Source organism: Hemiscyllium ocellatum, chromosome 17 (assembly GCF_020745735.1).
Source record: "Hemiscyllium ocellatum isolate sHemOce1 chromosome 17, sHemOce1.pat.X.cur, whole genome shotgun sequence".
Classification (NCBI taxonomy): Eukaryota; Metazoa; Chordata; class Chondrichthyes; order Orectolobiformes; family Hemiscylliidae; genus Hemiscyllium; species Hemiscyllium ocellatum.
The window spans coordinates 8,757,813-8,772,640 of record NC_083417.1 but is presented as its reverse complement, the minus strand read 5'-3'; positions in this window follow the sequence as shown (position 1 = coordinate 8,772,640).

The following is a 14,828-nucleotide window of genomic DNA, read 5'->3' as shown; positions in this document are numbered from 1 at the left end:
GTGTGGAGTTTGCACATTCTCCCTGTGTCTGCGTGGGTTTCCTTCGGGTGCTCCAGTTTCCTCCCACAGTCCAAAGATGAGCAGGTTAGGTGGATTGGCCAGGCTAAATTGCCCCTAGTATTCAGGGATGTAGAGGTTGGGTGAATAAGCCACAGTAAATGCAGGGTTACAGGAATAGGGTCGGGAAGTGGGTACAGGTGAGGATACTCTTCAGTGGGTTGGTGTGGACACAATGGGCTGAATGGCCTGCTTCCACACCATAGGAATTCTATCACTGACTGAGTAAAATAAATATTATAATATCAGTGTAATATCAGTGACCAACCTGAGATCCTCTCCAAATGTTTCACCATGCTTACCAATATTTAAGAGTTGATGATCAGAATCAGGGAAACCAATTTAAGATTTCCCCCTCAGAAGTTCAACAACTTGTAACAAATTTCTACTTTTGCCTAGAGAGAGATCATTAATTCAGCACACAGCAAGGATCAAAGAGGACCTTTTCTGATTTGCATGACTCATTACCGCATTCACTCATCCATCGGTCCAAATGAGCACCAAATGAGCAAGCCCACAATTTATTGACAGAGCTCATCACTTATAATCTGATTTGGTAACATATTATTGAAGATATATGACACAGCTTCAATAAAGGAAACATCAGATCAGAGTTAAAAGTTTGCTTAAATGTGGCACATTTAAGGTGTATCATGATGGAGAGAGAAAGTAAGAGAGATACGAACATTTAAGGAAGGAGTCATAAAGCTGAAGACAGAGGAAGCTAAAGACGGGGACATCAATGACAAAGGACTGGAAATCAGGGATGTGCTAAAGGTCAGAATTGGAAGTGAGCAGCTGCCACTGAAGGCTGTAGAACTGGAGGAAGTTTTAGAGATGGGAAAGGATCATGTTATATAACAAAACCTGACAACTTAGAAAATCTAGGTATTGCAAGACTGTAAACTATTAGATTTCTACAAGTTCACTGGTGCTAAGGATATAATATACGAATATAACATTTACATAAAATCAAGATTTTTGCCAGCAAGTCCTCAACGTGCGAAGTGATAAAATGTATGATTTCAGTAAAAGGATTAAGAAATCTTCATTCATTCCAAGGGTACAAACAAGCAATGTAGGTACAGATTCTCAACCACCACCCTGTATCTCAGGTCAGATATTTCTTTTCTTTCCAAGAGAGAAGCATTAATTTCAAAACATAGTCTGTAGTTTTAGGAGTTTAAGCTGTTTACATGCTCGGTAATATTTAGTCAGCAGATCAGTGGCTTCATTTCACCAAGATGTGGGACCTAAGGAAATCTCATTGAGATTATCGCTGCAAAAAGACACAGTTTGTTGAAACTATATCATCTTGCACCAGTCAGGACATTTCACAAGAATGCTAATATGGGAAGGAAAACATTTATATTGCATGACAGAGGAATGTTGATGAATTCGAGTAAAAAGTGAGGTCTGCAGATGCTGGAGATCAGAGCTGAAAATGTGTTGCTGGTTAAAGCACAGCAGGTTAGGCAGCATCCAAGGAACAGGAAATTCGACGTTTCGGGCCAGATGAAGGGCTCTGGCCCGAAATGTCGAATTTCCTGTTCCTTGGATGCTGCCTAACCTGCTGTGCTTTAACCAGCAACACATTCTCAGCAATGTTGATGAATTGACAAGTGGAGTAAAAAATGAGGTCTGCAGATGCTGGAGATCACAGCTGCAAATGTGTTGCTGGTCAAAGCACAGCAGGTTAGGCAGCATCTCAGGAATAGAGAATTCGACGTTTCGAATTGACAAGTGGACTCTAATTAGTAGCAGCATTTCCATAGAGAATGTAGCAGCTAATGATTGACAGTTCACAACCAGGTTTAGCTTAGATTTCATAGTCGATGGATTGATCCTGACTAGTCATGGCATTGCGTGAGAAATAAACTAGCAAATGTGTGTTACCCTATTTGTTGAGTGAATCAGGTGCAATATGCATATCACAGCATCCTGTGTATTAATATACGTAGCTTCCTGCGCCACACTGCGCCCAGTTGATAATCTTCGACTGGTTCCCTGTGTAATTCTTCCCACACTCAGGATTATTCAGAATTGCTGCCCAGTTACACAATCACATCCAATACTGAGCATTGTGCTGTGGGTTTTGCAAGCACAGGTTGGTTGGGTGTGGTCAACAGCCTGCTTGTTTCAAACAGCTGAAGTGGTGTGATACAGTCCCACAAACTTTGGGGCATGCAGTTTGTATGCATTTCTCGTTTGTGGGATAGGCAGGAACTCTCTTCGGCTTGGTGGCACTACCTTTTCAATGGCAAAAAAAAACACCAGTGTTGGTCCTGCAGAGTACCAGTATGAAACAGTGAGCTTCATCTGTTGCTGAAATGTTTGAAATGTGGTACCTTTCCAAGGTCTTCTGAAGTAAACTATGGGTTTTTTCAGGAACAATGCTGCAGCTGTCAATCATTAACTGCTCTATGAGCAATGGTAAAGCCTCAGAGTCGAGTTGCCCAATCAGTCAGAAGTAATGTTGGTTTTCCCCTTTACTGGGAGCTTTTGCCAAATGTCCTGAGGGGTACAAGGTGAAAAGCTTCAACAAAATCCGCCTTTCTTCAGCAATACTCACGTTTTGCTACGACCAAATAACTATTTGAGAAAAGATAATTGGCTAGAATGTCTGCTGGAAACTAAACAGGTTTTTTCATGTCACACATTGCTTCAAAATTCAGTCACATCATCACAAACGTAACATCATCCATGAATTCAGGTAGCGTAATCGAATGTAATCATTCCTCTTTTTTTCTGTACACTAAGTTTTTTTTAAAAGCAGGAACATGCGCTGCTTTATTACAACCAGCAATTTTATCAACACAGCTCAGCACGATTAATAAATTTATCTACGACTCCTTCTGTAATCACCTGATATGAAAGAGTTGGAAGTTACTCCAAAAGAAAACTGTGTAAAAAAAAGTAACAATTTTATTTGCGCATACAAGGCACTTATATAAAGTAAATATCTTTTGTAATGGAAATCATTTAAATTGTATCAAATGTGGCCACTGCAGTTCAGGAGAGAAACGTAACTTGGACACTTTTCCGAGACCAGCAGATATCAGTGGAATCTTGCCATTTTGACCCAGCAACTTAAGTAACTGAATATTAAGAAGACAATTTGCAGCATAAATAAAACATTTAATAATCTATAATTCCCCTTAATTTGCAACTTACCGCTGTCCAGATGGAAATTCACTATACTCATGACAAATGCACAAAATTGGAGCATGCTATTCCGATATCAAGAGAGGTCTCAGCAGACATTTTGTCTGATTTGTCACAAATGTCATTGATACCACTTAGACCCCAGGCAATTCTACCCAGAGACTTATTTTATTGTAAGGGAACTAAGGGATATCGGGAAAGTGTTGACGTCAAATATCAATTGTAATCTTACTGAAAGATAAAGCACATTTGAAAGCCAAATGGCCTTTTCCTCCTCCTGTTTCATAGGTTGTTCAGTTCTAATAGAGGGGAAAGTGAATTTATCCATTAAGATAGCGTTAACATGAAATTTATGTCTGCAGGGTTTTCATCCAAGAGCTGTTGGGAGCTGAAAGGCTTCCCAGTGTGTACTTATAATCTGATGATCGAACAGCATTTTTACTGGTCAGCTCAACTGCATGTGCCACAACATTTTAATCTCTATGATGCATCACATCTTTAATACTGAAACATTTTATTTGACACTGCAATCTATCTGCGGTAGTTTAAATGACACTGCTTTTGGGAAAGGACTGCAGAGTGCATTTTCGTCAAAGTTGTTTGAGTAGGTTAAGCTGAAACTCCAAAGTAAATTAAGCCTGATGGCCAAGTACACCTACACTTCTGAACTGAAGCCCTAGCAGGTCTTGCCATTTTAAAACCTATTGCAAAAAACAACCAGTCGTTTAATGAATCATTATTAGCTCATAAAACATCACGTCAACTGTGAAACTCTGGTGAGAGTGATTATTATATGCACAGCAGAAATAGATGATGGAGGAGGCATTTTGGTTTTTCATACTGCTCCACCATTCAACAAAAGCATGGTGGGATTTTTAACATCAATTCCACCTCTAACGATATCACTTTGATTCCCCTCGTGCCTAAAATTCTATGAACGTCTTGAGTCAATGGCTGAGCATCTATAGATTGCTTAGACAGAGAATGATAAAGACTCACAATCCTCAAAGAGAAGAGATTCCTGATGGTCGCAGCCCTAAATAGCTGGCCTCTTATTCTGGGACATTAATACAGTATGTTAGACTCTACAGCCTGGCGAGACAGTTTCTCAGCACCTATCCTGGTAAACCTCTGAATAATGTTTTAAATTCCATAAATGGTAATCTAATGCCAGGGATATTGATGGGATCAGTTGCAAGTCCACTGGAAAGTGACTTCAGTCAGGACATTAGCTATTGTCCCACTGGATCCCACTGCTCCTCCTGTGAGTTAAGTTAAGATCATCCTCAGTTAAGTCCTTTGAAGGCAACGAATGTGAAACAGCAATCATGTTGCATTGCCATCCACAACAGCAAAGACCTGGAATGCTAGTCATTTTTAAAATGCAATTAGGGTCTTTGAGAGACTAGATTTGGATGATTGCAAGGAGAATGTAATGTTATCCAAACATACAAGGGAACTTCTAACATTTAGTGAAAGTACTACAACAGCCATGCAAAATTGTGGACTGACATGTGTTCCAAATTGCAACTGGAGTCCGAGACTACATGAAGTTTCAGATCCTGGAGTCAGCCAGTTTTCTGCCACAGGCAATGATTTTGCTGTTTGCATCCGACCAGGCCATTCCAAATAATTGCCTAAAGAAAGTTTGGGAGTGGTCGACAACAATTTTTTTTATTATGTTACAAGGTTTTGCAATCTGTAACACATTGTCTAAAAGAGTGATGGAAGCAATGCTAACATACAGAATGACATTTAATACATATATATATATATACATCGAAAGGAACAGGACTGAGGGGAGGGAGTACTAATTGCATAGGACTTCAAAGATCCAGCACAAACATTTGGAGCCAGATGACTTCTACATGTGCTGTATGATTCTACAAAGAATGAGAAAGGAGCCCACTCTATCTATTTTCCATCAGGGCTTGTATTTTCACAAGAGAATGCTGGAAGTACATTGACAAAGTTATGTTTTACAGATATTTATTGCTGAGCTAGACTGCACCATAAAATGTAACTGGATAAGCAATGGCCAGACCCACTCCATAACCAGTCTGCAAGACTGTATTAAGAAAATAACTGACAGCTAACGTTACCCAGAATAATGCATGTTTGTTAGTTTCTAAATCATTATCGAAGGCTATCCACTTAGAAAAACTATCTGCCATGATAAATCTCATTGTACTTTTACTGCTGACGAAATTTAAAGAGCATTGGGAGAGGTTTTAAGGAAATCTTTGTACTTGTGTTCGGAAATATCATTCCTCTGCTATTGTTCTCTCATGGATTAATAAGAATGAACACAGGTGGGGGGAGAGTGTAAGGTGGGTGAGCATTCCATTAACCTTCACTGCTGAATAAACAGCAATTCTGCACCACCGACTGTCATAAGAGATCCTTTGTTGTTCATTCTTTTGACAGAATAGTTCATTGTTAAAGAGGCACAGACAATCGTTTCTGGGGCCAGCAGCAAAAAAGCAGAATGGTGTGTTGCCTCCCTAGTGCCAGGATCAAGGATGTCTCAGAGAGGGTTCAGCATGTTCTCATGGGGGAGAGGGCCCAGTAGGATGTCATTCTATACGTTGGAACTAATGACATAAGAAGAGAAAAGGATGAGCTTAGGAAGAGAGAATATAGAATGTTTAAAAAAGAATTTAAAAAGGAGGCCCTCAAGAGTAGTAATATCTGGAATACTCCTGGTGCTATGAGCTAATGAGGGTAGGAATAGAAGGATACAGCAGATGAATACATGGCAGAGGAGAAGGATTCATATTTTTGGATCATTGAAATCCCTTCTGGGGTAGAAGTGACCTGTAAAAGAAGGATGGATTGCACCTGAATTGGAAGGGGACTAATATACTGGCGGGGAGATTTGTTAGAGCTGCTTGGGAGGATTTAAACAAGTAAGGTGGGGGAGGTTGGGGACCCAGGGATGTAGTGAGGAAAGGGATCAATCTGAGACTGATACAGTTGAGAAAAGAAGTGAGTCAAACAGTCAGGGCAGGCAGGGACAAAACAGACAAGAACCAGGTAGGACTGATAAATTAAACCGCATTTGTTTCAATGCAAGGGGCCTAACAGGGAAGGCAGATGAACTCAGGGCATGGTTAGGAACATGTGACTGAGATATCATAGCAATTACAGAAATGTGGCTCAGGAATGGACAGGACTGGCAGCTTAATGCTCCAGGATACAAATGCTGCAGGAAGGACAGAAAGGGAGGCAAGAAAAGAGGGGAGTGGTGGTTTTGCTAAGAGATATCATTACAGCTGTACTGAGGGCGGATGTTCCAGGAAATATATCCAGGGAGGTTATTTGGGTGGAACTGTGAAATAAGAAAGGGATGATCACCTTATTGGGATTGTATTATAGACTCCCTAACAGTCAGCAGGAAATTGAGAAACAAATTTGTTCGGAGATCTCAGCTATCTGTAAGAGTAACAGAGTGGTTGTGGGAGGGGATTTTAACTTTCCTAACGTTGACTGCAACTGCCATCGTGATAATGGTTTATATGGAGAGGAATTTCTTAAGTGTGTACAAGAAAATTTTGTGATTCAGTATGTGCATGGACCAACTCATGGGAAATAAGGCAGGGCAGATGACTGAGGTGTCAGTGGAGGAGCACTTTGGAGCCAGCGACCATAATTCTATTAGTTTTTAAAAAGTTATGGAAAAGAACAGACCAGATCTAAAAGTTGAACTTTTAAATTGGAGAAAAGCTAATTTTGACGATATTAGGCAAGAACTTTCAAAAGCTGATTGGGGACAGATGTTCGCAGATAAAGGGACAGCTGGAAAATGGGAAGCCTTCAGAAATGAGATAACAATTGTTAAGAAATAGAAGGAAGCATATGTCAGGTGTTGACAGGATAGATCAAGTGAATCCTTAGAAGAGTATAAAGGCAGTAGGAGTATACTTAAGAGGGAAATCAGGAGGGCAAAAAGGGGACATGAGATAATTTTGGCAAACAGAGTTAAAGAAAATTCAAAGGGTTTTTACAAATGCATTAAGGACAAAGGGACACTAGGGAGAAAATAGGGCCCCTCAAAGATCAGACAGGTATTTGCATCAGTGTTTACTGTGGAGAAGGACATGGAAGATATAGAATATGAGGAAATCGCTGGTGGCATTTTGAAAAATGTCCATATTACAGAGGAGGAAGTGCTGGATGTCTTGAAATGCATAAAAGTGGATAAATCCCCAGGACCTGATTAGGTGTATCCTAGAACTGTGGGGAAAGCTAGGGAAGTGATTGCTGGGCCTCTTGCTGAGATATTTGTATCATTAATAGTCACAGGTGAGGTGCGGGAAGACTGGAGGTTGGTGAATATGGTGCCACTCTTTAAGAAAGGTGGTAAGGACAAGCCAGGGAACTATAGACTGGTGAGCCTGATGTCAGTGGTGGGCAAGTTGTTGGAGGGAATCCTGAGGGACAGATTATACATTATTTGGAAAGGCAAGGACTGATTAGGGATTATCAACATGGCCTTGTGCGTGGGAAATCATGCTGCACAAACTTGACTGAGTTTTTTGAAGAAACAACAAAGAAGATTGATGAGGGCAGAGTGGTAGATGTGATCTATATGGACTTCAGTAAGGTGTTCAACAAGTTTCCCCATGGGAAACTGATTAGCAAGGTTAGATCTCATGGAATACAGGGAGAACTAGCCATTTGGATTCAGAACTGGCTGGAAGGTAGAAGGGTGGTGGTGGAGGGTTATTTTTCAGACCGGAGGCTTATGATCAGTGGTGTGTCACAAGGACCAGTGCTGCGTCCACTACTTTTCATCATTTATATAAATGATTTGGACGTGAGCATAAGAGGTATAGTTAGTAAGTTTGCTGATGACACCAAAATTGGAGGTGTAGAGGACAGCAAGGAAGGTTACTTCAGATTATAACGGGATCTTGACTAGATGGGCCAATGGGCTGAGAACTGGCAGATGGAGTTTAATTCAGATAAATGTGAGGTCCTGCATTTTGGGAAAGTAAATCTTAGCGAGCCATATACATGTAATGGAAAGGTCTTCAGGAGTGTTGCTGAACAAAGAGACCTTGGAGTGCAGGTTCATAGCTTCTTGAAAGTAGAGTCACAGGTAGATAGGATAGTGAAGAAGGCATTTGATATGCTTTCCATTATTGGTCAGAGTATTGAATACAGGATTTGGGAGGTCATGCTGAGGATATACAGGACATTGGTTAGGCCACTGTTGGAATATTGTGTGCACTTCTGGTCTACTTCCTATTGGAAGGATGATTTGAAACTTGTAAGGGTTTAGAAAAGCTTTACAAGAATGTTGCTGTGTTAGAGGGTTTGAGCTATGGGGAGAGGTTGAATAGGCTGTGGCTGATTTCTCTGGAGATTCGGAGGCTGAGGGGTGGCCTTATAGAGTTTAATAAAATCATGAGGGGCATGGATAGGATAAATAGACAAAGTATTTTCCCTGGGGTGGGGGAGTCCAGAATTACAGGGCATAGGTTTAGGGTGAGAGGAAAAAGGTATAAAAGAGACCTAACGGGTAACGCAGAGGGTGATACGTGCATGGAATGAACTGCCAAAGGAAGTGGTGGAGGCTGGTACAATTGCAACATTTAAAAAGCATCTGGGTGGGTTTATGAATAGGAAGTGTTTGGAGGGATATGGGCCAGGTGCTGGCAGGTGAGACTAGATTAGATTAGATTACTTACAGTGTGGATACAGGCCCTTCGGCCCAACAAGTCCACACCGACCCGCCGAAGCGCAACCCATACCCTACATTTACCCCTTACCTAACACTACGGGCAATTTAGCATGGCCAATTCACCTGACCCGCACATCTTTGGACTGTGGGAGGAAACCGGAGCACCCGGAGGAAACCCACGCAGACACGGGGAGAACGTGCAAACTCCACACAGTCAGTCGCCTGAGTCGGGAATTGAACCCGGGTCTCAGGCACTGTGAGGCAGCAGTGCTAACCACTAGATTGGGTTGGGATATCTGGTCAGAATGGATGGATTGGACCAAAGGGTCTGTTTCTGTGCTGTACATCTCAATGACTCTATGACTATATCTGATTAAAGGCAGGTGATTTACTTAAATATGCACATAAGTATTTGATTTAAGAATTTTTTTACTCAAGCATGACATTTTTGAGAATCACTGATGTTGTGGTTATAGTTTTAAACGAGTAACCCAGAGCCTTCAACGGGTAGAGTGATAGACTCATAGAGATGTATAGCATGGAAACAGACGCTTCAGTCCAACTCATCCATGCCGACCAGATATCGTAACTTAATCTAGTGCCATTTGCCAGCACTTGGCCCATATCCCTCTAAACTCTTCCTGTTCATATACCCGTCCAGAAGCCTTTTAAATGCTGCAATTGTACCAACCTCCACCACTTCCTTTGGCAGCTCATTCCATACACACACCACTCTTTGCTTCAAAATGTTGCCTCTTTGGTCCCGTTTAAATCTTCTTTCTCTTAAAATTATGCCCTCTAGTTTTCGACTCCCCCAGTCTTTGGTAAAGGACCTTGTCTGTTTATCCTGTCCATGCCCCCCATGATTTTACAAACCTCCATAAGGTCACCCCTCAGCCTCCAATGCTCAAGAGAAAACAGCCTCAATCTATTCAGCCTCTCCTTGTGGTAAAAACCCCCTAACCCTGGCAACATCCTTGTAAATCTTTTCTGAACCCTTTCAAGTTTCACAGCATCCTTCTGATAGCAGAGAGTCCAGAATTGCACATAATATTCCATAAGCGGCCTACCCAACATCCTGTACAGCTGCAACATGATCTCCCAACTCCTATACTCAAAGCATTGACCAATACGCCTCCTTCACTGTCCTGTCTAACTGCAACTCCTCCAGCCTGATGTAATCAGTTCAAATGTCCCCATGGCTGATGGTGAAATTCAAACTCAATTTAAAATAAAAATAATAATAATTCTTGAAAGATAAGCTGATCTAAAGGTGCCCATTGTTGTAAAAACCTATCTGGTTCATTAATGTCCTTTCGGGAAGGGAAGCTGGTATTCGGGTGATTCCACACCCACAGTGATGAGGTTAACTCTTTGCTGTCTTCGGAGCCAGAGGTGCCCATGTACGATTATTTTTTTTAAAGTTGCATTTCTGGATGGCTCAGCATTTATTGCTCATTCACAGTTGCCCTTGCAAAGGTGGAACTTGGGATTGGCAATAATACCTGGTCCAGCATGTGATGCCCATTTCCCAGGAAGTGAATAAAGATAATTATTTATCATAGCTGCCTGCCTTAGGCTGCTGTGGAAATAGCCCCAGAGGTGGGACTGTTTTGAGCAGTCTCCACAGTATTTAAAAGGCTGTCTCCAACCTGGGGAGCTGGTCAAATTTCACCTTCTTTTCCTCTCTCCACAGATGGCGCCTGACGTACTGAGTTTTTCCAGGTAATTCTGTTTTTATTTCAGACCAGCAGTTCCTGCAACATTTTGCTTTTCTAATAATGAGATCATATCTGCAGACACTCAGAAAGAAATTCCTCTTATCACCCTGTGAAATAACTTTGGAACCAAATGTGGAAAAGATTTCCCCTTTCACTACTTTAACTAAAATTGTGAACATAATCTGCATCTTCATTTTTCTTAGCAATTGTTCCCAAAGGCCTTGACAATTCCATTATACATCGAGGTTACTTATCTCTTTGGAACCATCTGCACTCATGTACCAATTGTTCTCGCATTTTCCAAATGACTGTTAACTATCTCAGTAAAGTCAATTATTTTGCCTTGAACTCCAACTTCACTAATTCATTTAATTTCTCAATTCAGCACTGAAGTGCACAACACACCGGTTTTTTAGAAGGACTTTCAACTCCCAGATAATTGTGCAACTTTCGGTGTGACGCAGTGAGACACAGAAAGGTGAGAGATGTGACCATTTCACTGGGATGTCACTAAATTATGCCTTAACTATTAGCCTTCCAATGAAGTAGTAATACACTCAACACATTGAACAAAGAAATTATTTGTATTCAATTAAATTTCTCCGCTCAATATATATATCAATTCTGGTCTCCCAGCTACAGGAAAGATGGTGTGAAACCGGAAAGGATTCAGAAAAGATTTACGAGGCCGTTGCCAGTGTTGGAGAGGTTGACCTGCTGGACAGGCTGAATAGCTGATGCTGTTTTCCCTGGAGCATCAGAGTCTGAGGGGTGACCTGATAGAGGTTTATAAAATCATGAGGGGCATGGATGGGGTGAATAGCCAAGGTATTTTCCCCAGGGTAGTGGTGTCCAAAACTAAAGGGCATGGGTGAAAGGGAAAAGATTTAAAAGGGACCCAAGGGGCAACTTTTTCATGTAGAGGGTGGCGCATGTATGGATCGTGCTGCCAGAGGAAGTAGTGGAGGCTGGTACAATTACAATATTTAAAAGGCATGTGGATGAGTTTATGAATGAAAGGGGTTTGGAAGGATATGGACCAAATCCTGGCAAATAAGACTAGATTAATTTAGAATATCTGGTCAGCATGGACAAGTTGGACCGAAGGAGCTGTTTCCATGCTGTACATCTCTATGCCTCTATATTTGAAGATTGTTTTTGTAATAACAGAGACGATGGAGATATGTGCTCTGTTGGGTTTCCCCTTCAGCTGTTTATCCATGTAACTAAAGTATCTCACCACTTCCCACATTCATTAAACTACTCCTATTATACTTTCATGCTCTAACTTGAACTCATCCTTCTTAACATGTGGTATTAGAATGGAATACACTGCTTCAGCTGAGGTCAAACCAGAACCGTATGAAGATTCCCTTTCTTGGCACTGAGTTCTCTCAGGTGCTTGCAAAAGGCCCTGTGACAGTACGTCAAAGAAGGGTGGAGGAATTCTCCTTCAATCTAGCTCCTCACTTTTACAAAAGTTAGCAGGTCCCGATGTCCCAGTAACACCAACAGAAATCATTTCCCGCAAAGACAAAAGTAGGAGTTGCTGGAAAAGCTCAGCATGTCTGCCAGCATCTGTGGAGACAAATCAGAGTTAATTTTCAGGTCTGCTGAGTTCTTTTGTTTTTTGTGAAATAATTCACCTGATTGTTATCTTTTTTTCAGGTCTGTGGGAACTGGGTCTGCATAACTTAATAGCCAAAACTTTATGATGATTTGTGGGAAGGGGGGTGGGGGTGCGGTGAGGGGGTGGGGGCGGTCAGTTTCGCTCAGTTGGCTTGTTTGCGGTGCACAGTAATGGTGGGTTAAATTCCTGCACTAACTAAGTTTACTGTGAAGGACTCTTCTTCTCAAACTCCTCCCTCACTTGAAGTATGGTAAGAAGTTACACAACAACAGGCTAAATTTCCAAACATCTATTTGAAATCACAAGCTTTTGGAGTGCTGCTCCTTCATCAGGTGAAGAAGCAGTGCTCCAAACAGTTGTGATTTCAAATTAATCTGTTGGACGATAACCTGTTGTCATGTGACTTTTGACCTTGTCCACCTCAGTCCAATACTGGCATCTCCACATCACCTGAGGCACAGTGACCCTCACGTTAAACCATCACCATACGTCTCTCTCTCTTTCTCTCTCTCTCTCTCTCTCTCTCTCTCTCTTTCTCTCTCTCTCTCATGAAAGAGAAACCCAATGATATGTTAGAATGATGGTGACATTCCAACAATCCCATAATGACCTACTTCAACAGTACTCCAAAAGCCATAGCATGCTGGGACAGTACGATACGTCAGTGTTATTCTTCCAGAGGTGTAAACAGCAACAAAATCAGCCACAAACTATGAAACATGCTGCCTTAAAGCAAACCTGCATGTTTTCTTGAACAAAATTTCTAAACTGTTCAAGATAAATTGACTGTCCAATGATCACAGACTGCTGTCCATGTACATCAGCTGTTGAACAGTGTGACATGATTTTTTTTACTTTCAGAGGTGAGCTTCACAACAGAAATGGATTCTAAAATAAAACAACAAACTGCTGATGCTGGAATTTTTTTTTTAACTCATTCACACAGGTTGAGGGCATCACTGGCCAAGCCAGTGTTCATTGTCCAGAGGGTAAAAAATGAGGTCTGCAGATGCTGGAGATCACAGTTGAAAATGTGTTGCTGGTTAAAGCACAGCAGGTCAGGCAACATCCAAGGAATAGGAAACTCGACGTTTCGGGCATAAGCCCTTCATCAGGAATTTCCTATTCCTTGGATGCTGCCTGACCTGCTGTGCTTTAACCAGCAACACATTTCCAACTGTGATCTCCAGCATCTGCAGACCTCATTTTTTACCCGAAGATTTTAACCTACTGCGAATATCCTGATGAAGGGCTTATGCCCGAAACGTCGAGTTTCCTATTCCTTGGATGCTGCCTGACCTGCTGTGCTTTAACCAGCAACACATTTTCATTGTCCAGAGGGCAGTTAACATTCAACCACATTGTTGTGGGTTTGGAGTCATATGTAGGCCAGACCAGATAAGGATGGCAGATTCCTTCCCTACAGGACATTAGTGAACTAGATGGATACTCCCCCCAGCAAACAACTCACAGTCATCATTAGATTCCTCCTTCTGAATTTCACTGAGCTCAAATTACACAACCTGCCATGGCAGGATTTGAACCTGGGTCACCAGGACGTTACCTAGGTCTCTGGATTAATAGAGACTACTGGGTCATTGCCTCGCCTTGAATCAAGCAAAAACAGAAATTGCTGGAGACACTTAGCAGGACTGGCAACACCTATGGAAAGACAGAAACAGGGTTAACAATCTAGTGACCTTTCTTCGGAACAAGTCGGGAATAGGTTTCAGGCGGGTAAAATGAGTTGGAGCTCAGATCAGTGAAAAAGGGACAGAATTGAGAGGCTGCGTGGCATATTGCTACATGTATGGATGTTCAGTGAAGGCATTATTGCAACTGGGAAAGAACACACTGCCTGGATTCAGCCTGCTGACATTCACTGTCCAGCATCAGGAGCCAGGACTTTGTTCAGCAAACTCCCATATAGAGAAACAAATAAAACAACAGAGCTACTGATACAGAAAATCTCAAACCACACAAGAAATTGCACAGAGAAACTCTGCTATATGTGTGGAGAGAAAGCAGAGCCATAGTCGAGAGTTCTGAAGGTCAGTGGACTTGCAAATTTTTCAGGTTTAGATGACTCTTCATTAGAGCTCTCGGCTTGGGGGGTTAACTTTGTTTCTCTCTCCGCACATGCTGCCAGACCTGCCGAGTTTCTCCAGCAACTTCTGCTTTTGTTTCTGATTTTCACCATCGGCAGTGTTTTACTTTAGTCTTGAAGGACTTTTCTGCTGGGGGTGAAGATTGGACTGGGCATGGTCTCCAAAAGCAAACAGCTGGGGGAACAGAGAGGTTTGTAGTACACTGTCACCGGGGGAGGGGGGTGGGGGAGGGGGACTGTGCCCTGACAGCTGAGAGGATCTTTATTTTATTGTTGAAATTGAGATTTCTACACAGCGAATTTGGTTTTGAATATCGACTGGTCTGGAAGCATGAACTTATAGGATTTCTGAGGCTGCTTCTTGAGATAATGTGTGGAACTTAAAGGTTGAAACTGTTCATTCATGAACTATAGCAATGATCTCACTGCCGTAGGAATGGTCCAGGGAGTTTGTACAAA